Genomic DNA, 8,635 nt, shown 5'->3' on the forward strand with positions numbered 1-8,635 from the left:
TTGCTGGTTACGCCCCCACTCCACGCTGATTGGCTGCCGCACTTGACGTATTTAAATATAACAGAATGGTCTGATCCAAAGTGTAAAAATTAGTATTTGAGTTCTTTTGTTTTTTAAATATATAAATAATGTTTTTCAAGTAAAAAACGATTTTTTTATTACTGTCATCATTATATGATTGTAATGATCAGTTTTTAGCATGTGTTTTGTCAATAATATTATGTATAATAAAATATTTAGATCTAAAATCTGAAACAATCTGAAAAAAGTGGCTAACCACTTTGCTGCATTTTTTTTCTGTTCCAGTTACATTGTTCATTGATGGTGATTTAATAAAATATATTCCATTTCTGAAGGCAGTTCTTAAAATTAGAGAGAGAGAGAAAAAAGGGAAATGAATCGCTGATGTGGGTTGAGACGTCACAACTTCTGCTAAATTCTCAAGATTAAGCACGCTCACACAGTTATCACTTCATGATACCCTTTTATCTTATTAGCTGCTGCTCTTAACATTGACCTAATAGCATAATAACCTGAAAAGTTAATTTTTTTACGCTGATTATCTGCAGAGAAAGAATTTAAAGGGGTCATATGATGCGATTTCAATTTTTCCTTGCTCTTTGGAGTGTTAAGCTCTTGGTGCATAAAGAAGATCTGTAAAGTTGCAAAGACTAAAGTCTCAAATCCAAGGAGATATTCTTTATAAAAGTTAAAGGGGTCATATGATGTTGCTAAAAAGAACATTATTTTGTCTATTTGGTGTAATGAAATGTGTTTATGCGGTTTAAGGTTAAAAAAACACATTATTTTCCACATACTGTACATTATTGTTTCTCCTCTATGCCCCGCCTTTCTGAAACACGTCGATTTTTACAAAGCTCATCGGTCTGAAAAGCGAGGTGTGCTGTGATTGGCCAGCTATCCAGTGTGTTGTGATTGGCCGAATACCTCAAGCGTGTGACGGAAATGTTACGCCCCTACCATACTGTGATGCCCTGTCCAGCCGGAGCGACGAGACAAAAACATTAAAACCCATTATAAATGAGGCATTTGTTGCATCCAGTGGGGACATAATTACAGATTATAATGACTTATACTGTCTTTTTATGCATTGCATCGCGCTGCGTAAACATAAAACCATATCTGCATTTGTGATCGGAGAAATGACAAACAACAAGCGCTACTCTACACTACTCTACACTACTCAAAACTCACGTTTGAATTGTCAGTGGTTAATTCTTTATATAAAAAACGTACTTACAGTCTGTGAGTCAGAACAGCTGGCATCTTCTCTACCAGGATCAGGAAACAGTCCTCCATAAAATGCGCTGCACACATCTGAATATTTGGGTTACGAAAGACAGCGTCACACACGGCGGCCTTGAGTGAGCGGAGGCCTGCGCAGGCTAGAGTGAGCGGAGGCCGGCAGATTCAACGAAGGAGCGGCCGGCGGGCTAGCGGCAACCACATGTGACGACTCCGGGTTGAACTCCGCTTCATCCACGGTGAAAGCCGATCCGGCGATCCACAACGCAAAGTTGATGTATTTCCTCAGCGACCAGCACGGATCAGCTCTATGCATGACGAAGCGGATATCATCCTCTTTTGGAAGGCCAAACAAAGTAGTTTTGCTTTCACAACGAAATTCACAGCGTCTTCACGACATGGCGGCAGCAACAATACTTCAGCGTGAATAAAAGTTACGCCTTCTTTCTTTGTGTGAACATTTGAGTGGCGTTATGCAAATCTTCCCACATCGTGATGTAGACATGTGGGGGCGTGTTAGAACGAGCCGTTTTAGGTAGGCGTGGTTGACTCTTAACTTTTATAAAGAATATCTCTTTGGATTTGAAACTGTAGTCTTTGCAACTTTACAGATCTTCTTTATGCACCAAGAGCTTGTAACGCTCAAAAGAGAAAGGACAAATTGAAATCGCATCATATGACCCCTTTAAGTCTTCAGTGTCACATGATCCTTCAGAAATCATTCTAATATGCTGATTTGCTGCTCAATTATTGCCGGATCGGTTTTCACCGTGGACGAAGCAGAGTCCAGCCCAGGGTCGTCACATGTGGTTTCCACAAGCCCGCTGGACGCTCCTTCATCGAATCCTCCAGCCGTTCCTCACTCAAGCCCGCAGTGTGTGACGCATTTTATGGAGGACTGTTTCCTGAACCTGCAGAGTAGCCTACAATGAGTCTGTGCTCAAAGGCTGTTCTATAAAGTGGGGCAGTTCCAACTTTGCAAAGACAGTCTAGCGTTTCTTACTCACAGCCTGTAAGTAAATTTTTTATATTTAAAGAATTTGCCACTGATGATTCAAACGTGTGTAGTGTAGCGCTTGTTGTTTGTCGTTTCTCCAATCACGAATGCAGACATGGTTTTATGTTTACGCGGCGCGATACGAAACGCAACGCAACGCGTAAAAACACAGTATAAGTCATTATAATCCGTAATTATGTCCCCACTGGATGCAACAAATGCCTCGTTTGTAATGGGTTTTATTGGTTTTGTCTCGTCCTGCTGGGAGACGGCATCACAGTATGCTTTTCAGAACGATGAGCTTTTTACAGAGGTGTAAAGAGTACCTAAAAACCATACTTGAGTAAAAGTACAGATACCTTACAGTGAAAATTACTCCACTACACGTTACAAGTCACCAATTCCAAAACAACTTGAGTAAAAGGCTTAGAATATCTGATTTTAACAGTACTTAAGTATTTTACTTATACTAAATATAGGCTTGAAAGATGCACTTGTCAAAGAGACATGCCAGTGAAAAACTGTAATGTTGTGGAGAAGCTAGGGAAAACAGGCCGGGGCAAGGATCTATATGTGCAGGTATTTAATGGAAAAACTAGAACAAACAATAAGCCAAAAACCAACAAACACTATGGGAGACACAGAGAGCATGAAACAAAAACAAGAAAGAGTTGATTTGTGAGGAGAGCAATCACGTTTATTTTCTAAAACCAAAATAAAACTGAACACCTCAAAATGACATAAAAAACAATATCCTTCAAAAAGGTCTCTTCAGTATAACGGATAAATAATGTTAAGTAAAATTAAAAAGCCGAAGCCTTCTTACAGTGGATGTGCTGGTTTCGGCCTCATTGCCGGCTGCAGTCATGTCCTCATCTCATATATAAAACACCTGTGATTCACAAATACTTGCTAAGGAACTCGCATTCACATAAAGTAGCCTTGTTGAAAAGTTTGGGTGAGTAAGGGCAAAACGCACAAGATGCAGTACTTTCAGTGACCTGTAAAAGGCAGTATCATGTATTTTGTAGCAGAAATAAACTGCTGCAGAAAAAGCTAGGTCCATGCTAAATGTAATGTGTAACTGCAACACTCATTTCAAATGTAGTGGAGTAAAGAGTTCAGATACTCATTCAAAATTGTAGTGAAGTAGAGAGTAAAAGTTGCTAATATCTTTGATACTGAGTACAGCTACAAAGCATCCAAAAAGATACTCAAGTACAGTAACTAATTACATTTACTTCAATACTTTACACCTCTGGCTTTGTAAAAATCGATGCGTTTCAAAAAGGCGGGGCATAGAGGAGAAACAATAATGTACAGTATGTGGAAATTAATGTGTTTTTTAAACCTTAAACCACATAAACACATTGCATCTCACCAAATACACAACATAATGTTCTTTTTAGCAACGTCATATGACCCCTTTAAAACTGGGTCGGAGGATCTAGGTTAGTGCTAACCTGCTAACGTTAACTTAAATAAAAGTCACTAATAACTGACTTTATATCATTACTTGACTGTAAAATTAACATACTTGATATAAAGTAATTATGTTTATATATGTTTAATGGCGCATTCTCTTGACTAACCAGGAGCAAGTATATGAAAAACAAAGAAGACACAATAAAACAGGGAGTGAGTACTTTCTCCAAAGCAACTGTTTGAGACTTTTTCCACACTTTTTAGTAACTACACAGTCTTAATATTACATTTGAACGATAACTTTATTGTAAATTTAAAAAATAACTACAGCTAGCTAAATGAATTTAGTTGCATGATTGGTAGTGATCTGACTGGGGTTACAGGTGGTTTAGTTTTTTTGTGTTATTTTATCTGAAACTTGTGCTTTTGTAATTCTCTGTTCCAGCTCAAGGTGTTTTTTTCAAAAGCAAAGGATGAAAAGAAAGTCACATAATATGGACTCATCCAAAGGATACAACCCTGACAATATGGATCTGCTGACATTATTCATAGTCAACCAGATTGCATCAAAGAAAGAGCAAACAGGTACAGTGATGGTGCACTTATAAATGAATACAACGCAAACATTATTTTATGGCCTTGTAATAAAGCTAATTTGTAGAATCATATGTTATCTTTTGTCTTCTAGACAAATCCAAAAATAAACCGTTTGACTGGTGTGAAAAGAACCAAAAAAAACTTTGAAAGAACCCTTAGAGATACCAATGAGCCCTTGTGCTCCTTCAAACCTGAACCTAGTTATCAGTCAGCCACAGTACAGGTATGCTTCAGTAAATTGGTTATTCCTTCTATATTTCCAAATTATTTAATCTACATATATTGAGTATTTGTTTCAACAGTATTGAAACGCCTGGTTATAAAGTCAGAAAACATCGTCTTTCTGAAGAATTCAAGTTCAAGCCGGTAAGGATGACTAAAATGGTCACTACCACAAAATCATTCACCATTATTTTATTTAACAACCAGTGACATAATATAGCATTAGTACCACTTGTAGTATTCATATGTTTAAACGTTTATCATACAGGATTTAATAGTGGCCTCTTCTTCCTTAGCTGTCTCCTGTGCTTGAATCAAACCTGTCTGATGTCAGTGGCTCAGAAAATCAACCGCAACCATCCTCAACATCTGCTGGCTCCTCAGATCCAATCCAACCAAAACCCACACCACACATACTGTATCCTCTTCCCTGCCAACTCTGGGAAATCCTAACAATATGAAAAAAAAATACTCAGGTTAATTTTTTTTAAATCAGCAGCTTTTGCAACACACCTAATAACTCAAATTGTCACAGTATATGTCTCTTTTCAGATTGTGTCATTCTCTCAACCAACAAAGCTGGCTAATCCATGGCCAGATGAAGCTCCCATGCAAGATGTGTCACACAACAGCCCAGTGGCTGGAAATCAGTTTAAGAGCACAGTACCAAAGTGAGTACAATGATATTACTATATTCAGGTGCAATATGCCAATAAAAGAGAATAGACATGGGAAAGTGCATTTAACATGAAATTATCACAATCTGTTGTAGCCCAGAGAAGGGAGAGCATTCAGAGACCTCCATTTTATATCCATTCAACCCTTTAAAGAGCTTTGAACAACCTGAGGAGGCACTGTTCATACATTTCAAGGACTTGGATAATAAAGGTAATAGTATAGCATCTAGCATATGTAGTTATGGGGAGATACTAAAATGACTAGATACTAAAGTGACTGTGCCAAACAATGAGATAATATTTTAAATTGGATAATGTATAAAAATAGAAATGAAAAACCCATAGGAAAAAGTCACAACTTTGTGAACGCTTAAAAAACATGTATTCAAGTTTTAAAAAATTTAAATAAAACTATTTGTGTAAATGATGATTTTATGAAAATAAATTAATAATACAATATACTTAGGGGGAGAAAATAAACACTAAATGAGCAATATTTGAATTTGCCAGTTGCCAGTTTCTTTTATGAAACGCTGCATTTACTTTATGAGCAAAAATAGTTATTTCGAACACTTTCTAACATCTATACAACTCTTTTAGTTAATATTGATGCTGAATAATTCGTTTTTAGAATCAATTATTTTTCATGAGCTTTTGAAAAAATCCAAAAACAATATTACGTGCAATGATTGATTGACCTACTCAATTAATAATCTTTCCAAGCCTCCATGAGCACTCAGTCCAGAGTACAGTCAATACTTACATTCATTGCATATTACAGATGTTCTTTATCATTTTAACTTCTTTCAGTGCTCGCATCAATGAATTCTTCTGACAGGTCACAAAACATGAACAGTGATGGCCACCGCTCAACACAGGTATGGAAAAATAAGCTTGTGCACTCTTTGAAGTCTCAAAAATCACACACACACACACACACACACACACACACACACACAAAATTGATGAAATTGCTGACAAACTTGCTATTAATTGTACATAAATACTACCCCCTTGTGGTTAAAAGCAACATAGACATAAGCTTCAGTACATTTCTAACTTGTTTTTTAGATGCCAACTTGGCTTGTGTTTTGATCTTCTCATTTTTTTCTTCTTCAGGAATTTGTATGTACTGACAGTGACACATGTAAGTGTTCTGGTTATTGTTATTTATAAAGTATCATTTTAATGGTGCTCACTCAGAACAACAAATTGTATGATGTTTCAGCAGGTGCTGATGGTAGCAGTGTCTTTGTGCATGTTGGCAAATCTCCAAGAGGAGTTCATCTCAGCTCAGATGACGCAAGACAAAAACTGTCCTGTAATCTGAATAATCCTAATCGCCATAATAATTAAATTGTTTTCTGTAATCTCTCCTAGTATATAGTGCGTGAAATGACCACATTTAACATAATGAGAATGCTTGGCTTTGTTCTTAAAAGTATTTCAATGGATACATAATTCACTTCATTCACTGAAAGAATATTACATATACAGTGTTCACAATTATCCTTTGTTTATAAAAAATAAAACCTGTTATAGCTTTATGATCCCCTGAAATTATATATATATATATATATATATATATATATATATATATATATATATACAGGTGCATCTCTATATATTAGAATGGCATACACTTTATTTCAATAGTCCACTTTAGACATTCTACTAACTATAAGTAACTTTGTAACTACATGTCAACTAACTCTCAGAGTAGACTGTTAGGGTAGGTTTAGGGTTAGTAGAATAAGTTGACAAAGAAAGTGTTAGAAGATATTAAGCAGACAGTCTACTAATACTCTACTAACTGCTAGTTGACATGTAGTTGCAAAGTTACTTACTGTTAATAGAATGTCTAAAGTGGACTATCGAAATAAAGTGTTACCATATATATAAACTAAAAATTGACCAGTGCCTACAGTGTGCCTGCTCAAAGAAACAGCTGTGCCATACTGAAGATAGTGTCAAGACAAAGCACTGTTGCTTATCGGTGGACAGTTTAACACTAACACATTCACAAGCTCCATCCTGCAAACAAGAGGCAAAATCAAACTGTGATTGTCAAAGTGAGGTAAAATTCAGAGTTTAAGACAGTCAGAGACAAGTGATATGTGGACGAAAACACAAGGAAAATCAGTTTGTTTTTTCTCATCTGCAGACAGAAAGGCGTGAAGGGAATCTCCCAATAACCTTGGAAACAGGGACACAAACAGGAGCTTTATCTTACCGAGATAAAGTTCAGTGCTCACTTATTCATGGCAGTCCCTTTCCTCACTGCTGATCAGAAAACCAGCTTCTTTACCACAAGGTGGCAGTGTTTTAATTTTAATCAGTTCCTCAAGCCAACGACATACTTCTCCAAAAAATGGGCATAATAGAACAGGAAATATGCCCTCAGGGGCATCAGTGACTAACCAGTAGGTACAGAGACATCCAAAATCACAAATATGCATATCCTTCCGCAGACTTCATAGTCGGAAGAGCATGAAAAGAGATCTGACATCAAATTTGAAACATCCTTTCTGCAAAGCCCCAGGTATAAATAACTAACCCATTGTGAAACCTCACAGGACACATTTTCCAAGTGTTTCTGATCAAAACGAATCATCTTAAAGGAATAGTTCACCCAAAAATGAACATTCTGTCATTATTTTCATACCTTCATGTCTTCCCAAACTTGCATTTGCTGTTCTTTTCAATACAAATAGGACAACTAAGCTTGATAAAATTAGTGCAAACAACTCATACACCATAAGTCTTCTGAAGCTATACAATGGATTTAAGTAGAATTCACACATACGTATATTTCAACACGGCACATTGTTCAAAATTGGTATTTGTTATCACTGACCCTGATGCAGTGCATCTTGATGCAGCGGGAAGATTACAGCAAATAGTTTGGGTCCAGTAACATTTTAATATTTTTGAAATAAATTAATACTTGTATTCATTAAGTACATAATAAATTGATCAAAATTGACAGTAAAGACACTAATAATGTTACAATAAATGCTGTTCTTTTTAACTTTCTATTAGCCAAAGAATCCTGAAAACAAATATTGCTGTTCCAAAAAGTATTAAGCAGCGCTACTTAACATTAATAATATAATAATAATAAATGCTTCTAGGAGCACCAAATCATCATATTAGAATGATCTCTAAAGTGTCATGTACGGTGGCCGAGAGAGCTCAACGCGCTGCAACTTAAGAAAACACATGCAAATTGAAAAAACACCAGGAAATTAAGAAAACATCTTCATCAGTTTCACAACACACGTGCTGCAAATCCTCACAGCACATGCAAAAGAAGAAATGCGCTGCAAATAGCACGGACCACAACGGAAATGTTTCAAGGGGACCCAAAAAAAGTGACGGACCCGGCTGGGATTTGTTTTGTGCAGTGGCTTTTTTTTTTTTTTTTTGTTTTTTGTTGGTGTTTCTTTTT

General features: G+C 36.4%; 1 long non-coding RNA gene across 1 annotated transcript; it reads left to right on the forward strand.

Annotated features, from left to right (window-relative positions):
• The first annotated feature begins 4,139 nt into the window (after positions 1–4,139).
• Positions 4,140–4,959, forward strand: LOC107566845 (uncharacterized). The gene is made up of 4 exons (XR_001606557.1): positions 4,140–4,273; positions 4,377–4,508; positions 4,588–4,651; positions 4,804–4,959. It is a non-coding gene; the product is annotated as an uncharacterized lncRNA (long non-coding RNA).
• Positions 4,960–8,635: the final 3,676 nt, after the last annotated feature.

This window comes from Sinocyclocheilus grahami, unplaced genomic scaffold (assembly GCF_001515645.1).
Source record: "Sinocyclocheilus grahami isolate Dianchi unplaced genomic scaffold, SAMN03320097.WGS_v1.1 scaffold1104.1, whole genome shotgun sequence".
Taxonomy (NCBI): Eukaryota; Metazoa; Chordata; class Actinopteri; order Cypriniformes; family Cyprinidae; genus Sinocyclocheilus; species Sinocyclocheilus grahami.